Consider the following 20,858-nt stretch of genomic DNA (forward strand, 5'->3'; position numbering starts at 1 on the left):
CTTTCAGAGGCGTCAAATTTTTAGGAAAACTCGCGACGGTACACGTACGTACGCGTACCGATGCAGTAAGGGTATTACAGTATTAATTCTCAGGAATTAAGCTGAGCTGAGACGACCTCAGATTCCAATGGCATGCCAATGGACGAAATGGTGATTGGTGACTGAATATATAGTCATATTCCCTAACTACCACCAGGTGAAGATTGGCTTAATTACGTCCCCACCATGGACAAATAATTTTAAGTTTCTCTGTGTGTACAGGGGACGCTCTTCATCAATGAACAGGACCTGGGAGTTGGGACCATTGGGACATGCATATACAACCTAATAGTATCTTTTTACATGGACTAGTTAAATATTTGTACTTTGCTACGAATTTAAGATGTGTGAAATACATATACTATGGGTATCCGTAGACTATACATACACGTATGGTAGGGGTTACCGAGTAGTAAACCTATTATATCTGTACTGGCTCGGTTAGGAGTTTGGTAATGTCCAGATTGCATGCGACCTACACCGGGCCCAACCATATCCATAGGATAGGTTCCAGTCTTATTAGATTATGATTTTACCATATCTGTAAGCTCTATCCCCCACTATATAAGAGGGAGAGGGGCACCCCTCAAGGGGGACGGCTAGACATATAACATATTCAGATCGGTTATTCTCTAGTTGATCTAGACACAATCGAATACAATCGTCAAGCAGGAGTATGGTATTATCTCGTATACCGAGAGCCTGAATCCTGGGTAAATTACATTCTTCTTCATTCTAACCATTGAGTTCCTAGCTTTACCGATCCAAATCATCGACAGTTGGCGCCAGGTATGCGCTATCTTTTCTTTAAGCTATCCTTTTCAGCGAAGCTCGATGGACTTCAACTCCAAAATCATGAAGAGGAAGTTCATGCCGGGTTCGACGTTCAAGTTCGGTGGAATTCGGCCACAAACCGACCAGTTCGGTGCGTGCTCTCCTACACCAACTCAAACTCCTTCAAGTATAGCGATAAGGTTTGCAGGTTCGAGCCCGACAAGGAGGCGCCAAGTCAAACCCAGATCCAATCTGGATCACATGATACTGAGATGCCATCTCCAAACTCGGCCGACCTGCAAGCTGAATGTGAGGCTATTTCGCTGGAGGTGGAGGTCAACCCCGAGTTGGTGCCGACTGCTCCAGTCGACGCGTCTGACACTCACAGCAGGACGGGAAGCTTCGTGCCACCAAGGGAGATCTCCATCATCGCTCATCCACCCTCGAACGACACCGAGAAACGGACACAGGAGGAAGAAGTAGCCAGACTGGCTAAGGAGGGCTGACTCCAAGACGAACGAGAACGCCAAACGCAAGAAGAGAAATATCGGCATGCGAGTCAATCGCATGTCAACTTGCGAAACCACTCTCGAAAGATACAATGAAATCTACTGCAAACTCAAGTAGAGGGGCACGATGTCTTTAAGACGCTCCAACAAAATGTCCGAGTGGCTGCCGAACTACTCGGCGACGTGATTCAGCAGCATCCCCAGCAAGATCTACAGGTGGTGGAAACCATCAACAGGATCAAAGCCATCGTAACTACTGCTGCGATCCAACATTCCCTTCAACGTACCTCGGGGACACTAGCGGCCCGTTCGGAGGCCTAGTCGTCTAGGTCACCTTAATCTAGGCTGAACGTCTCTGGGCGACCGACTGCTTTCTGGATACCTATAGAAAACAGGTCACGAGATGGGTCTCCCAACTTGGAACACAAGAGGGACGCCGCAAAAAGGTGACACCGCATTGACGACGAAATTCGCCGACCGAATAAACAACGCCGAGACCTTGAGGCCGAGAAGAAGCGTCTCTACCAGGTAGGTAGCTTCGACCTCCGCCGAAAGATCGGACGCCAATGTCAAGCATGTCAGGAAGGTCACTGTCAAAATCACGAACATCGAAGCAATAGCCGAGGGTCTAGGCATTGGTCACCCGAGTGCTCAAACATCGGCATGGTCGATGGTGTAGCGGCTTTCAAAGAAAACTTGAGCCAGCTTACATGGTTGACTAGTTTCAAGCTGGCTGGTATCAAGAAATATGACGGCTCCATCGACCCAAAGGCATGGCTAACGGTGTACACTGTGGCTATCTGAGCAGCCAACGACGACACCAAGGCAATGGCCAACTACCTACCGGTCGCTCTAGATGACTCAGCTATACACTGGCTGTCAGGACTCCTAAAACGGTCTATTGACTCATGGGCAGAGCTTCGCAACCGGTTAATCGCCAACTTCCAGGGTACCTACGATAGGCCTCGGCCCAAATACGACTTGTACCAAGTCCAACAACGAAAATCAAATCTCTACGGGCCTACATCAAACGATTCTCTGAGGTTCAAAACTCCATCCCGGATATCAAGGGTGATGTGGTCATCACCGCCTTTCGCAAAGGCGTGAAGGATCAGCCATTTATCGCGAAATTCACTCGCAAAGAGTCAACTACAGTTAAGGATCTCTTTGACATGGCTAACTCCTATGCCTCATCAGCAGATGCAGTTTATGCATCTCGTCCCGATAGGCACAACTACTCAAACGACATGAACCGGGAAAATTAAATCTACTGTTCATGAGCTCTTCATCTGTTTACTAGATCAACATCTAGATGCGGTTATACGACTTCGTGTCTACACCCTACTCACTGTACCGAACCGGGTAAAAGATGCTATGCTTCGTGCTGGCTAAGTCTGCCCGGGGGCTGTCGGGATGGGTACACACCGCGAAGCCAACTCATCTCACGATTAAGAAACATACAACAGTAAAAGACTACTAGCAAACAAATTAACACAAAACATGGTTGAAGTCTGCCGAGTGGTCAAGATGAAACGAGTTGTCATCAACGACCCTAGTTTCCAACAGAAGGTCATAGGTTCTTCATAACCTTCATTACCGCTGAGATTATTGCGGTCGGGTGGAGACCTCTTCACCAGGTCGGCCACACACGACTTCATCTTCGTTGAGTGGTGATCCCATCATCGCAACAATGCATCCACCATCACCACGCTGGAAGCATCAACTTCATCGTGGCTGAATGGAGATCTCTTCACCACGTCGGCCACACCCAATTTCATCATCGCCGAGTGATGATCCCATCGTCGAGTAGGATATTATCTTGTATACCGAGAGCCTGAACCTGGGTAAATTGTCTTCTTCATCCTAACCATCGAGTTCCCATCTTGATAGTCATCCTATAGTTTTATTGCCGATCCAAATCATCGACAAGATGTGTTATCAAATTTGTTTATATGAAATAGTCACCTTAATTTGAATTTATATGTAGATATCAATCTATATTTAACTGGCACTACTACAAAAGTGATCTTTCTGTATGAAGCCCCCTCATTTTTCTATACGGACCATAACTAGTGGTGTCTGCAAAAATCGAGGATCATTTTCCCATACTGCTGCTTAAGTGGTCCATATGGAAAAATCGATTTTCCCATACAGGCCTCTTAAAGACGGCCGCATGCAAAAATGAGCTCATTTTTGCATGTGGCTCACTTAAGCGTCCGCATGAAAAAATCAATTTTTCCATACGGACCACTTAAGCAACCGTATGTAAAAATACAATTTGAAAAATTTAAAACCAGTGTATCTCACTCATATGAACTCCAAATTGGATGAATTTTTTTCTAAATGTTTCTAAAATCATGCTTTATCATGTTATTTTGTTCTTACTGGTGTTATATTGGCTATTTTTCTTGTGACTTTGTTTATCAACAAAAAATTTGAATTTAAAAAGTTCAAATAATATATTGAAGTAGTAAATGATTTCAACCGAAAAAGTCATCAATAACAAAGTTGTATAACTCATCAAGATCTATAACTTCTATTTTGGTCATTTTTTCGTCCGACAAAGTGATTTGTAAGATTGTTAATAAAATGTACATCTCTTATAAAACCATATAAGAGATGTATAACAGATGTACATTTTGTGAACAATCTTACAAATCATTTTGTCGGATGAAGAATGACAAAAATAGAAGTTATAGATCTTGATGAGATATACAACTTTGTTATTGATGACTTTTTTAGATGAAATCATTTAGTATTTGAAAATGTTGTTTGAAGTTGTTATAATTTGAAATTCATATTCAAACTATTCAAACAATGTCATATACAAAAATGACCAATAAAAAGTTATAGATCTTGATAAGTTATACAACTTTATTTTTGACAACTTTTTCATTTGAAATCATTTACTACCTAAAAAATTATTTGATTTTTTTATATTTTAAAATTCAAGTTTTATATAGTTCCATCAAACTCGGATGAAGAAATGAACAAAAGAAAATTGGTAGATCTCAACGAGTTCTACAACTTTGTTTTTGGCAACTTTTAATATCATAAAATTTGATTTGAAGTTCTCATATTTTTAAATTAATTTTTTAATAACTATTTTCGCATGCGGTCCACATAAGGAGCCGCATGTAAAAATCTATTTTTGCATGCAGTTCCTTTAAGTGGATCGCATGTAATATGTTCCCTCCTCTCTGATATCTCACCCCTTCTCTCCTCTCTCCGATATCTCACCCCTCTCACTCTCTTTCTCTTCCTCTCTCTCTTTCTCTCCTCGATCTACGCCCGGCTGAGGAGGAGGAGGCGGTAGCAGGCGGCACGGCCAACGAGCCGGCGCCAGCAGCGGGTGCCACGCCTGAGCAGCGGGCAGCGCGACGAGAAGGAGGTGGCAACAGCGAGCGGCAGCGGCGGATGGCGGCGGGCGATGGCCAGGCGGCGTGGATCCGGCGCAGGAGGCCCTCCCTCGCGTGGATGGGAGCTACCGACGGCAGCGGGAGCGAGCAGCCGGCGTTGGGAGCGAGTGGCGACGACGCTTGGGTGATGACGACGACGACGACACCGACCCCGACAACTACGACGAGGAGTGGGCAACGACGATGACAACGCGGGTGGTGGCGGCGGCGGCAACCCCGACGGCGACGGATCCGGTGGTGGAGAGCCTCGTCCCACCCGGATCCCACAGCGGCGGGCCTCGTCCCGCTTAGATCCGGAGGCCGGATCGGGGGCGGTGTGTTAAGGACCGAATCGGATAGGAAGACTCGAATCGGCTAGAGACAGAAAGCTGTACATGGGGAGATCGCAGCCGATAGAGGCCAAATCGGACACGCACGGGAGTTCAATTGGGCCCAAAACCTGGAGATAGGTTCGGTTAGCACGGGAGTCCGATTGGGCCCAAAACCTGGAGATAGGTTCGGTGTTTAACCGTGAGTCCGTGTAGTTTAATTAGATTTTATTCCGGAATTTGTTTAGGATTCTGTTATTTAATTAGAGTCCGAATAATGTAAAGTTAGGTAGTGACGGATTTTTATCCGGTTAGTTATTTCCCGGGGCTATAAATATAAATGCCCGGGGTCCTTGTAAATTATCTCCAGATCAATCTAACTTGGCGCATTGCCTCAAACCTTTGACTTGCTCGAGCTTTTGGCGCGGAGTTTGTCAGCTTCGCAATGTAAGTTCTAGTTTGTCAAAACCAATCGATCGACTAAGAAAGTACTGTGTTGGTTAAGTCGGATCTTTTGCTTGGCTAATCGGCGGGTTGAGTTCTGTTATTACTTTTTGATCTACGTTGATTTGAAGTAGTATTAGCGCTCGTTCATTTCGGGTTTAACTGTTTTCTATGTTATATCTTGTCAGTTACAGGATCAAACTGACAGACACACCCAGTATTTCTAAGAATTAGGTCCTGCATTGGAATGGTCTAAGATTGATTCTCAGGCATACGTGTGTGATCGTTGATTGTTATTTTCAGCCTCAACACAGTGGAAGCGGGAGCTGGCAGGAGCGGCGGACGGCTAGGGTTTGTTTTTTTTGGAATTTTATTTTTTTCACGGTTTTTTCTCTTTGCATGCGGTCGGATTAAGCGCCAATTTTCGCATGCGAGTGCCCTGGCCGCATGGAAAGATGACGATCTTTGCACACGATTTCTTGCATGCGGCTGATCCAACCGCATGCGAAAATCATATTCGCCCATTTGCAAAAACTGAGTCTATAGTAGTGTGGTTTTTATTATTAAAAAATTTAAGAGCTAAATTGTAAAACTGTAGCAAGGGTGGGTGGTGGTGGCAGAACTACCATCACTATTATCCTCTTTTATAGGAGTATAGATTATACAAATGATGCACATGTACATTAATTACCGTCATGCATATCGCGACAACAAAATGTACGAGTAACGAGCTTCAAATGCGTCGCTCGTTTTAGCGCTAGGTAAATGAATTTCGGTCGATCGTTCACCTCATAAGGCCCTATTAAGTTATGAAAAAATTTTGGGTTTAGTTGTCACATTAGATATTCGGATACAAATATGAAGTATTAAACATAGTCTAATAACAAAATAAATTATAGATTTTGTCAGAAAACTATGAGACCAATTTATTAAGCCTAATTAATATATATCATTAGTAAATATTTACTGTAGCACCACATTGCCAAATTACGGCGCAATTAGGATTAAAAGATTCGTCTTGCAATTTACATGTAATTAGTGTAATTGGTTTGTTTTATCTATATTTAATACTTCATATATATCAAACATTAGATGTGACAGCGTGAAAATTTTTGTTTTGAACTAAATATGGCCCAAATATCTACGCACCAGCAGGTGTACATCAACTTCTTTACCTACATATGTGGCAAAAAATATATTATTGCCGTATATACATTATTGTCAACCAATTGATTTTGCTCATCATTTAATCTTCATTTATCGTTCTTTAAAGCTGATAACTAAAATTATTTTTTTAAGATCATACGGATAGGACGAACTTCTATCTCCTTAGATGAACTTTCTGTGCATTAGAACCTTTTGCAAATTAGAAATCATCTTACCAATTATAGATTTTTCATATATTAGAAATTATCTTTCCAATTAGAAACAACACAAACACTTTCTATATAACTAAAATTTTATATAAAGATAATTACATAAATTTTTAGTCATAAAGTTTGTATAAATATGCATTATACACTTTTAGAATCAAGCTTCAATCACAACATCGGCATGGCATGCATAATAGCACAAGCTGACACGTGGCACCGTTAAAACACCGACAACGATATCAAGACATTGAAATTCATGTACATCAAATGACCAAATCACTAACAATAACATCAAGGATAAATCTCTCATAAATAGGAATGATTATTTGGGGTTTATAAATATTACATTGGCACCATCTTTTTATGTGAAATAACCAAATTTCATTATCTGTCAAACGATGCATCACTTTAAAAATCTTGAAGATTATGTGCACCTCCTAATAATAACAAACATAGAACACAACCAGTGAAAACATCACTGCTAGTTTTACTTTGTTAAAAACAATGTGATATATTTTTTGAACTGAAAATAACTCATGTGAGAAATATTTGTTAGGTATCATATGCTCTATTATTGTTTGATTTAAATATAATTTTATGTAATATAAGGAGGCGCAATGAAATTTGTTTTAAACTTGGAAAAATTAGACCCTGACTTGTTATTTAAGAGTTGCAATGTTATTCTATTCATTTGATATATACAAACATGAATAATTTTTATTTATTACAAGGAGACAAAAAGTTGTATAAAATGTAAATTATTATAAAGTAGCTTTTATTAAATTTATCTTGACAAAGTTTAAAGTTTTTCTTGTGAAGTGTGAAATTGGTCTTGTAGTGATACGGTATATCTATATAATTGTATTAGTTTAAAATATAACGGCTGCTTTACTAAAATAGGAGTGGTGAAAATTTCGATTGATCGTCAGCAATATGTTAAAAAGATGAACTAATACTTGAGTGTGGGGCTAAAGTTTAAGAAAATACTCCCTCCATATATTTTATTTAGTATCTTGACTTTTAGATCTATATTTTAACCGTCCGTCTTATTTAATTTTTTGTTGAAATTGAAAAAATTATAAGTTATTTTTAAAGTTACTTTAGTAATAAATCAAATAAAAAATAACTAATAATTATATATTTTTTAAGTAAGATGCGTGGTTAAACTTAAACTTAAAAGCCAACGGCATCAAATAAAAAAATAGGGGAGGGGTATTCCTCAACTAATTTGTAATACTCCCCAAACTACAATTTCGTAAATTCCATCCTCGATCTCTACAATAATAGTGAAAGGACAGAAACACTGTGAAGTAAGAAAGTAAGCAATGTACTGAAGAGCTGTTTGCAAATGAGCACATGCAACTTTCACCATTAATATGCACAGTGTAAAATCCTGCCCTACAGTTTTTTCCCCTAAAGAAAAAACATGACTTCTTCAACAATTAACAACGTTAATTTCATGCTTAACATCTGGACTACATATAGGACAACACGGGTCAAATACATATATCTATAGCAAGGCAGGATACATACAAAAAAAAAAGGCCTAAACAACTAGAGACAGCAGTATCCACCCTAGGCAGCATTGGTCACAATCATGTGTGTTCTTGAATGTATCTGCTATGGACAACAATAAAATGCATAATTGAGGTGTTGAGGTCAGAGGTGACACTTGCAAGCTAGCTGCTGCGTCGGCGAGCAGTCACAACTACACAGCTATACATTTATTGTGGCCCGTCAGTGTATAATTGATTGGAAACTGTATTGCGTTTGATCGATCTGCAGGTTTCAGTTTCTGTTTCTTGTAGGCGTACGCATACCATTGTGGGTTAATTACAACGAAAGAGTTTTCACGCAGGATTGAATTAATTAACTCAAGATCAGTTTGCAATCATCCACCTTACTTAATTACTGGACTTTCATGAAACGTTCAACAACGTCGTTTTCGTGATTTTACTCCAATTAATTAAACAATCAAAACGACAGCGGCGGAGATGCCCAAACAACAGGAGAGAGTTGACGACGATAGATAGTAGCTAAGCTATAGCCATGCGTCATCATCAAAGATTCACAATCATGTAGTACGGGTTAAGTAATTAATACTCCTAAGTAATAACCATGTTTGTATCTGCTTCGAAGAAGAATGCACGATTGGGACGTACCTGAGGTCAGAGATGACGGTAGATGGTTGTTGCATATATGCCGCGACGAACAACAAGAGCATTTGCAATGCAATGTATGCTTTAGACTTGTTCTTCAGAGGAAGGGGAAACAGGATCATCCTTTATCTTTTCCCTTCTATTTATGGTTATATATCAAAATTTAAATTTTTGAACATAAAGTTTTAAGCTAACTTTAAGGTTTTTTTTATCATACTTTTATTTTTAGACTTTACTTTTAGTTTACTAAAATCATGTATATAGAAATTTTATTCACAATTTATTTTTCGATTATAATTATGTTATCTGTTTTTTCTTTAAAAAACAAAAAGATGACCGAGGATATATATCACCGATCTCACACATTGTAATGATAACCCCTTACCATCCCATCGTGAATGGAAGACGGTGGTTATATTTGTAAATGAAAAATAATTTATAAATATAATTTTTATAGACATGTTTTTGGCGATGCAGCGAACGCTAAAGAATAAAAAAACTATAACAAGCTCAAAATTAACTCTAAAATCAAAAATTTAAATTGTGACTTATAAACTATGCTAGGAGAGAAAAGATGGAGCCACGAAAGTTTATCCCATGCGAAACAGCCGGTTCCATTAACTACCCCTCTGTTTCACCATGTATGACTTTTTAATCTTGCCTAGATTTATATAGATGCTAATAAATCTAGACATATATATAAATTATATACATTCATCAATTGATGAATTTTGATAAGGCTAGAAAGTCTTAGGGCCTGTTTGGATCCTCCAAACGTTTTTTTAGTTCCCACTAATTAGAAGTATTAAATATAGACTATTAATAAAACCCACCATATACTATGAACTATTTCGTGAGACGAATCTGTTGAGCCTAATTAGTCCATGATTAGCAAATCTGATGTTACCGTAAACATTTGCTAATCGTGATTAATTAGGCATAAAAAATTGTCCAATGAATAGCCTTTATTTATACAATTTATTTTGTTTTAGTTTATATTTAATACTTCTAATTAATGTCAAATATACTATGTGACCAGGACTTAAAAAAATTGCATGATCCAAGCTGCCACTTATAATATATGAATTGGATATAGTAATTGTTTGGTGAGGAGAATGCAAGAAAGAAACGGGAAAATCAAGGTAGAGAGAGAGAAAGCGGTAGCCTGCAGTAGATTATTATTTCATAGGTCCCACTGCTAGGTATCAGTGATGCTCCTCAACTGGAGTACTGTAGACATTACACAATACAGATGCTCAGTCGTAGTAATTGGAAACGCGACGTTAATGCGTTGATGTATGAGTTTGCGTCATTTGTCGCGTGGCACATGCACGAGGTGCACGAGGAATCTTATTTGCTTGCTCGCTTCTTCCATCCCGTTAATTGTGTTCTGTCCCGGTCGATAGGCTGTCGTGTTACTCGTGTACGTTTGTCTTGCGAAGTTCGTTCGTTTGTTCATGCAGGAAAGACAGAAAAGAAAAAGACAGAGAGAAAGCTCTCTTAACTTTCACGTTTACGTTTCCCGGATAATTGAATGCATGGTAATTAAGTTTTATAAAAAAATATATTTATAGAATAATTGATTTAAAAAATATATCAATCTCTTATCAAGTTTATACTCGCTCTGTTTATTTGATGACGTTGACTTTATATTTACATTTAACTCTTTGTCTTATTCAAAATTTTATATAATTATTGACTATTTTATTATGATTTGATTTATTACTGTACTAATATTTATATACTTTTATATATTTGGACATATTTTATATTTGATAAAAATTTAGAATAAGACAAATGATTAAACATAAATAAAAAGTCAATAGGATCGATAGAAAAAAATTAAGGGATTAGTAACTAATACTCGTGTGCTTGCCCTCTTTCGCTCACTAGTAATCTCACCCTCGGTATACGACACAGTGACGGGACAACACCAAGCAAGTTCTAGAAGTATTTCGTACGTCCCAAAATAGCTCTACATTAATCTACTTCTAATATGTCTGTTTTACTTTCATAATAAACTCATGCAGTAATTGTTAAAGATCACTTATTTTAAGACAACTGTAAAATAATCTTTTTTTAATTTTGTGATGAATTAATGCGAGTACTGAGAAGCAACAGCTGTCCCTCTCATGCATGTTTGCTTCTTCGTAATACTGATTGGGATAGCTCTGCGAAAAACGCAGTGGCAAATTAAGAGAAGGACACTGGGATTTGGTCGAGTTGGTCGCGGGCGGCAATTATACGTGGATTTGGACAGCAAATCGTCCACACGTGCTTGTCGTCTTGATCCGTCTTCAGTATTAATTAAGCCATTTATACGATCGAATTAAGCTGGAGTGAGTATGCGGTAAGCAGCTGCAGCTTACTGGATTGACGACGTGTCGCTCCCTCCGCCGTTCGCTACCTCTCTTGTTAATTTTACTCGTACTTTTGCAGGTAAATCTCTGGACAAGTACTCACGTTTCGAGATTTGACATATATATATATATATATATATATATATATATGTATATATGTATGGTAGTAGGTTGGGTTTCAGATCCTAGATTTAAGGTTCAGCTTGCTAATCAACTTCGATCAACACAAAAAGTCAGGTTTGAAAGTGAGCAACCAATGGCAACATGCATATATATGTAGGGAAATACTGCAACACGTCCTCCAGTTCCGACGGGATCACATTGATTTGAACCGGTACACTCTTTTTTTTTTGCTAGTTCAAACATATACAACACATCCGTTGTCACATATCTCTCTCATCCTTCACCACCGCGTCATTTTCCTTGCCCCACTCTCGCCCACGCATCCCCGTCGCCGGCGCTTTCCCGGTTATGCTTCCCCACGCACGCCGGTGTTGTGCCCCTAGCCAAGCCTAAGTGTGCTGTCGACGCGCTCTTCTCCTGGCGTTGCGTCCTTCCACCACTGGTGCTGCCTTTCACTGATGTTGTCTCTCACCGGTGCTGCATCCCACCCGCACCTAGGATACTCTTTTTTTTTTCAACCTGGTGGAATGACAACATCTATATATTTTTTTAAAAAAATATTCAACTTGGTGGAATGAAAACTAACTGGTATCACTCGGAATCTAATGGTTTAATGTGCTATTGTGTGAAATCTAATGGTTTCATGTCTGACGCACCCGGACGAGATCCCTGATCTCTTAGCCTAGCTCTCACGCGCGTCGCGCAGCTGACAAAGACGAGGCTCAGCCACCCAGCTTAGGCCAGCCCGGATTTCGTTGCCTACGAGGACAGCGAGCTTGCTTCCATAGAGATTAGCTTGCTCGGTGTGGCCCGCTCCGGTCTGTTAGCAGGTGTGGCCTGCTCCGCTCGCCGCCGGCTAATCCGGAATAGAAATACTACAAATCTCTATATAACTTAAATTATACCGTCCGTATGGCACATTCCGTCCGCTAGTCGGACTCATATATGTATGTACTGCTGCTCAACAAATGCTTGATGATGATTCAATTGAATAACGCACTCGTGGATGGCGATTGTTGGACACATGTATAATATAGACACGAACCTTTGGTAAGAACATGTGTCATTAGAATATACACCATTTGAATTTTTTTTATTAGCTGTACGTACGTGTGATTTTGACCATAATTCTTTTTATTAAAACGAGTTTATTAAATCTAATAAATCTATATTAACTTTACATCATGTTGATTATTTCTAAGCTATTTTTTATTTATATATTAATTTTATATCATGTTGATTCTAAATTATTTTTTGTATTTATATATTATATCACGACGTCTTTTTAGGGCTTCAAAAACCAAATTTAGTTGATGTATACCACACAACATCAAGACCACCACATAGAAAATTCAAACCCTATCTAAATGTGGAAAGTAAATTTCAAAATTTAAAAGTAGAAAATAAATCTGAAGAAACTTTGGTGTCGAAATAAACTTTACATTTTATTCACTTGAAATAAAGTTTACACAACTTTCCTAGCTTACAAATTTCACAAGCGAACAAAAATTCTCTCTTCTAGATCAAATTTAATCCCACAAAGTTTTCACAAAAATTAAAAGCAAAACCCTCCAATATTGCACTCTAACACTAGCCCTCACCCCTATTTATAGGGTGGAGAGCCCATGCGAAAGGTCAAAAAACCACTAGGGCACCATCCAACTCAGGACAATTTTCAGTCCTCCGATCCGAAATCAATGGCCTCATATTGGGCCACGTTAACAAAGGATAACTTACTTGATCGCTGCTCTTAAGGCGACCCAATTGTTGGACAACACATCTCTAGTTGTAGATCAGGTGCTCCCAGCCTCCACCGCGTGCCCATGCACTCTATGGACCGTCAGCCTCCTGCGCCCACGCATGCTAGCTTCCTTCACCCAACATGGGCCAACTACTAGCTTATTGTTCACGTGCGTAGGCCGCGCACACGCACCGGCTTGCTTAGCCGAGCCACTCGCTTGGGCCATCTGCCCACTTGCTTGCGCGCGTGGACCAGCTAGCTAGCTTTGGCCCACATGCATTTGCATGGCCCCTACCGTTCGTGAGAATGGGACAGCAAAATAAAATGAGGGATGATTGAGAATGGAAAGTAGATAGAGAAATTAACTGAGAAATGGTTGTCCTTGGGAGGGAGTACATCATGACATGAGTTTAGATGCATGCATACAAACAGTAAAATACTATGCACACATACAAAACATGCCCATCAATTCGGTACACTAATGCACGTAATGGGCACGATAGGAAAAAACCCAACCGCCATGTCTGCAAAAAATATTTGGGAAGAACTTTTATATATATTCTTAGCGATCTAAAAGTAAAGCCTAGAAAATAAACTTCAGTGAAAAAGCAAAATGATCCATTCTAAATTTAAGTTTAAAAATTTAAATTTTAGTTTATAAGCATAAACAGAAACGAAAATACGAGGATAAATAGTAAGTTCAGAGATTCTATAACACGGTATTCCGCTTGGGACGCATCTGACGAGACAAGTAGCTATACAAAATGCTCTTGACTGCTTGAACGCCTGTTGGACATTAACTACCTCGTGTACTGATTAAATGCACCTAATCATCATCTACTAATTACCACTTCATTTATTTGTTCATCTTCTACTAATTACCACTTTATCTAATAATTTTATCCATATCATTTGTTTTTGTTCCCAAATCCAATTTGCATACTTCTCTGTTTGGATTGATCGACTAATTGTTCTCTCGTTGCATCTCTAAATCAAACTCAAAAGAAAAGGCTAGCTATCGATATACTGTCCCCACCATTAAGATGGTATCCCATCGTGTGCAACACCATAGTGTGTGCACGCGGAGAAACATATCTAATTAGTATATTGCTAATGAATCACATAAGTGATTAATTTGGTAGGGAACAACTAGCATCACAACACAAGACTTTGATGGCTTCACATGTATTTATCTTTTCATTAGAACTAAGATATTTTAATGTATCATTTATATTTCAAAATTCAGAAATTAATAATATTGGAGGAGATACGTTCCCATCCGTCGCACAGTATCCCCTAATTAATTCTAACTTCGATCGATGCGACATATTAGGCAGCATATATCTGCTTTAACTAATTAACATTATTATCTCTTTCTTGTCAACTAATTAACATGATTCTCTCTTTCTTGTATAATCCCATATATAGATGTATATGTATTCAAAATACATAGTGATCTTCCTTTAACTCCGAAGGCCACACAATGTTCACTTTCATTCATAGCATTTGATAGCGTTTACTTTCATCGTTAAACATGGCACATCAAATGGTCTGAAGCATGCAAATATGTTGATCTCCTTGCTGCAGGTAGACATTTTATTCATGCCACTTATGTAATGATAACAAACCAAATACATACTAGATATTGGTTAGTATAGATCGTCAACAATGACAAGCAGATGCAGTCAATGCTCAAATTTGATTAACAGCTAGCGCAAGGGCTTCTCAGGAATGGAGTAGCCATCTTGGTACCATCTTGATATCAATCATTACCGATAGGGTATCAGCTGATACAACCCTCGAGTATGAGTTGATACCGCCCTCATATCAGTCGGTACAGATGCAGTACAAAATTGAGGTGTCATGTTTGATACATTGTAGATATTATCCCATTCCAAAACGAGGATACAACACTGGTAGCCGCCTTTAAATAACTATAAATAATATATAAATGAAAACTCAATATGCGACAATTTTCATCTTAATTGCTCCAGCTGGAATTCCTAACCAAATTAACCGATTTACAAAATAAATAACAACAAAATAGGGAATGTGCCATCCCACATCCCTTGGCTCTGACTTATGACTTGGGCACTTACCATCCCATGTGCCTTGGACTGAGACTTAATCACCCGGTACGTGTTGTCCCATGTCCCTTGGAATTAGACTTTAAACACCAGCTATATGTCATCCCACGTCCCTTGGTTTTAGACTTATGACTAGTTTTAGTTTTTTACTAATTGAAATTTTCTTAGGTTTTTATTTACTAATTTTAGGTTAATGGATTGAAATAAAAGTTAGTTTAATTTGAAAATTAATTATTTAAACTATTTTTTTTACAATTGCTTAAATTATTTCTTAGTTTTTCCTTTATGTTCTTTTGTTCTTGAAATTCCATTCATTTGTGTCCTAAGCATGAGTTTAAAATTCAGAATATTGTTTTTCTTGAAACTTTCAAGGAGATGATCAATTTTAGAAAAAGTCTACATGAATAGTCTTTTGTTTCATTCCATGTCGATCTTTCTTTAATTTATTCCATTTATCTTATCATTCCTATGTTTTCATGAAAAGCTCCTCCACGAGCCTAGTCTCAGTCTTGCTGTTGACCAATGTTGACCTCTAAGCATCCTAAGTCTTGTCTAACCTTGTCATATAACATCCTAACCGTATTATACTTCGATTCCTCCCTGAACCTAGTCCTAGTCCTCACCACTCACCATTAACCAAGGTTGACCTCAAGTCTATCCTATATTACACAAATGTATCCTATAGTGTACAAACTTGATTTACTTATTAGACAAATCCAACGGTCGAAATCATTTGCATCAAATCAAGCAGTCCACGTTTCATCTATCGTATTTCCATTTATTGGCCCCCCAAATTACGAGTACATTCTATCTATCTTCCCCACATTAAATTTAATGCATTAAATCCGATTGTTAAACTATCAATATATTTTTTAAAAACGACAAAAAACTCAAGCGATAAATATTTGCTAGAAATTGGATCATCACTTAATATCTAATTTAGATATATTTTCATTTAATATCTAAGGTTGACCTCAAGTCTACCCTATACTGCACAAATATATCCTATAGTACACAAACTTGTTTTACTCATTGGACAAATCTAACGGCTCAAATTATCTGTATCAAATTAGACAGTCCATGTTTCATCTATAATATTTCTATTTATTGGCTACCAAAATTATGCGTACATTCCATCTATGTTCCCCACATTAAATCTAAAGCATTAAATTCAAATTTTTAAACTATCGATATATTTTTTTAAACTACAAAAAACTTGTGCAATAAATATTTGCTAGGAATTATATGATCACTTAATATTTAATTTAAATATATTTTCATGTAATATATAAAGACATAAAAAAATTTATTTTTAAACCCATAATAAATTTAAACTCGAGAGTTGCACGGTTGGTTTATACTTTATTTATTATAGAAAAAGAAAAGTTGTTTGTATAAAGTAGTTTACATTAAATTTAGTTTTATAGAGTTCAAATTTTATGTTAATATGAGATAATATGAATAAATTATTATATTAAAATTATCCTTATAATATATGAACTTGGTATTGTAGTGATTATGGAATTAGTGTATCAATTATCCTGCAAAATATTAAAATCATCCTTGCAATTTGTTGATATCATAATGATTCTAAAATTAGTAATTATAGGTTCTGCAATTACCGTTCAAACTTGAAAACTCTTAATTTATTACGATATGGCCCAACCTATAATTAATTGTGCAAAGCTATAATAGTCACCGTTAATTGGTGGTTTGCTACTATTTTGTCAGAGTTCGTTTAAATAATCAAATTAACAAATGCTTGATAGATAAACAAATTCGAATGTTTGTTTTATATATGATTGCATTAAAATGAATTTATAATATCTTATTTATATTATTAAATTATAAATTAGAACGTAGTGTTAGCACGGGTATATTGCTAGTTACCTATAATTACGGCAACAGTTTCCGACCACAGATGTCGCAACTTGACCCACATTAATTACACATATTCACATCAACACCATAAATATTTTCAAACCAAATTCTATAAAGTAAATCATTTGCAATGCCATTTGTTCATCTTAAAATATTAATTGGTCAAATGATCTTAGAGAGATAAATAATTAGAGATGTTGGTAAGAATCTCTCACCGCTTACTTCTCTAGAATCATTGCAGATCTAACAACATCAGTCATGGTTCATGAAACCAAGATCATGACCGATATATTGTAATATCAGTAACATCTATAGAAAAAAGGTCAGTTACAATTGTTGTAATATTGGTAATGGTTATTGATTATGGCATGTTACCAATGTGTTGTCACAGATAATGTTCACTGCCAATCAAATGTCGAATGGTTTGGTCGTATCTGTAACGGGCGGGCCGTCTTACGGCTCGACACATGCTATATTTCCGTGACGAGCCGCATTGCCCTTTTAGGGATATCCTATGTCTGATGGGCTGATTTGTAGCAGTTCTTCATACCATTTATATATATGGAGGCCAAACTGTAACACCCCAGGAATCATAACAACCCCGAGATGTTACTAAATTACCAAACATCTTTGCCAAAACAAATAAATTTCAGCATAATATATTCTAAGACAAAAGCAGAAGCATCATAAATTATTTAATCAGATATATTGCGGAAACATCATATGCCAACAACAAATGACATCTCAAGAAGTAAATAACCGTAAAAAGTGACATGAATAAATGGGTGTTTAAACTTTCATCCAACTTCAGTAAAAAGTAATAGTTTCCTAGTTCATTATGTGGTGAGAACATGGTGTGACCACAACCCTTCCCGCATGCTTGCTGATACATCAATATAACCCTGGATCAAGACAAACCAGGGGTGAGATTGAATAATCTCAGCATGTGAATTCTTTAACAAGTTATTGGAATAAAGTAAATCTCTCATTAAAATTAATATAAGTAGAACAACACTTTCATGGTTTGCTCTCAAATACTATAAAGAACACTTCATCACAAGTTACGGACGATTTCTTATGAATGCAAATGAATGCACATGCCATGCCATGCTCTTTCTCAACGTACTCCTTCTCAGGAACATACATACAGTGTTATACCGGTATAGTTACGACGTTGCGTGACATAACTTCCAATGCATGATATGCAAATATGCTCGATACATGATAATTGTTTGCTTACTCAACCAGCATTCTCAGTCTCTTACTCATTCTAATGATATAGAAGATAAATAGCAATAACATAAACTTCGGGTGTAGAAAATATTAAAGAAGGTAAGTCATGATAATATTATGCAATTATAAATATGTGGAGGCCACTGATAAAAAGTTAAAGAGGTAATAACATCCCTACATCCACTTGCCTTCACCGACGAAGATTATGGGCTCTAGTTGTGACCCAAATTAGAACCATGTGTGCAAGAGTTATTTTAACCACAAATACAAGAGATAAAACTCGCAACATATATACATACACACTTCCTACGTCGTAAACCCACCCAAAACTGAACTATAAAAATAAAGCACGGATCTACCAAAAAGAGCAACATGACTTAACAATTCTGCATCTTTAATTCCACATCACATAATATAGTAAATAATATTATTTATAAAAATTATAGAATTATATCTAAAACTTTTATTTAGTCACCACAGTGAAATGCTATCATTTAAATGTCCTAAATATAGACGCAAAACATTGAACTGTGCTGATCAAGAAAACAACACAGCACCTAATCAAAAAGGCACTTACCACAAACCACGAGATAAAGAATAACAAGATCTACATTTTTCATAATTGTGATATGCTCTGATTCAAACATTAAGAACCTCTAATAGCCCTCAGAACTTTGACAACAAAAGAAAACATAATAAACCAACTTCTAAAAATCATGACAGATGAAACATAAAAGATAAAATAACGCCCTATGGTAACAATGTTAATTACATTGTTATCGACGACTTCTGTATAAACACTTTTTTAGGGAAAAAAGTTTAGACCCCGTAATAAAAAAAACAAAAACATCATAAATCTGTCAACGCACAAAACTAGCAATCCAAATATAAACGTCTTAATCTTTCCTCTACCATTCCTTAACAATGACATTACCCAAATAAACATGTCTAAAACAACGCCTCGAACAAGGGTAAAGCTCACCTTGAGTTTCATGAATAATCCACAAGGAGATTATGGGAAACATGGATCTAACACATCTTCCTACTCCTCTCCTCTTCGTTCCATTTTTCTACTTCACGTCTTGATCCACGCTCACATGGCGGAGATCTATGTTGGAGAAGGTGTTGCACAGGAGAGGGAGAAGACCAAACAGTGGCGGCTTGAGGGGAAGGGGGAATCTGTCTTCTCCCCTTTAGGGTTTAGGTGGGGGAAAGTGTGCTATGTTTATTGGTCTTCTGTCCAGGATAGCTCAGCCCACTTATAGAGATATTTTTCATATCTATAAAACAATTCTTTATATCTATAAATTAACCCAACATAAAAAACAAAAACTTATTATCTATTTTTAGCGTATTACAAACCCATATTCCTCCTAATTCCTATAGCGTACTAGTCCCATGTCAGCCCCTATTTTAGTTACAAATAATAAAGGGGAATGGTATTGTACAATATTTTATTTTGGAACGAGATGATTCCTACAAGGTATCAAATATGATACCTCACTAATATCAAATCTGATACCGCACCAGTATCAACTGATACTTGGTTGGTATCAACTGATACTAGGACGGTATCAGCTGATGCTCTATCGGTAAACGATTACTACTAAGATGGTACTGATAATACTTATAGGTACAAGGACAATACTTTAAAATATAAATGATTCATTCAAATATCTCAATTCTAATAAAAATGATAATGACATGCGAATCGATCAATTGTCCCGTGTTGAGCAAGCTAGCTGCTGCCTACGAAAATAATCACCGATGTGAGACATAAGTGTACTGCTAATTAGCTATGTTTCTGCACATGCACACAATATGGTGCCGCCCCAACAGTGGGGACGGTATACTGCGAGCTACCTTTTCCCTTTGAGAATAGATTCAGAGGTGCACCAAGAGAACGATTGTCGATCAATCGAAGAAGTGAAGTATGTGGATTGGATTTTGGAATGAAAACAGAGGAGATGGATGGAATTATTGATTTTCATCGACAAATAAATGAAGTGGTAATTAGTAGATGATTAAGTGCATTTAATCACTACATGGGCTAGTTAATGTCGAAGAAGCATTCTAGTACTCGAGAACGTATTGTGCAGCTGCTCGTCCCGTCGCATGCGGGATACTCTGCAGTACAATTTCCAAATAATAAATCACATAATCTTATAAATGAGCACATGAATTGCAAATGCAGTTGTTTGTACTTACTTTGGAGTATACAGGGTCAGATGGGCCGTCCACCTCGACACGACCGAACCCATGCCAAAATCCTTCGGCCCAGCATGACCTGACCTACACAGTAGGCTAAGCCGTGCCTGCCCACAGGTTGCACCAACGGCCTAGGCAGGGTCCAATAAGAATCCGGCCGTGCTAGGCCGACCTAAAGGCATGATGCAGATGGCCCATCA

The sequence above is a fragment of the Oryza brachyantha genome, chromosome 3 (genome assembly GCF_000231095.2).
Source record: "Oryza brachyantha chromosome 3, ObraRS2, whole genome shotgun sequence".
Classification (NCBI taxonomy): domain Eukaryota; kingdom Viridiplantae; phylum Streptophyta; class Magnoliopsida; order Poales; family Poaceae; genus Oryza; species Oryza brachyantha.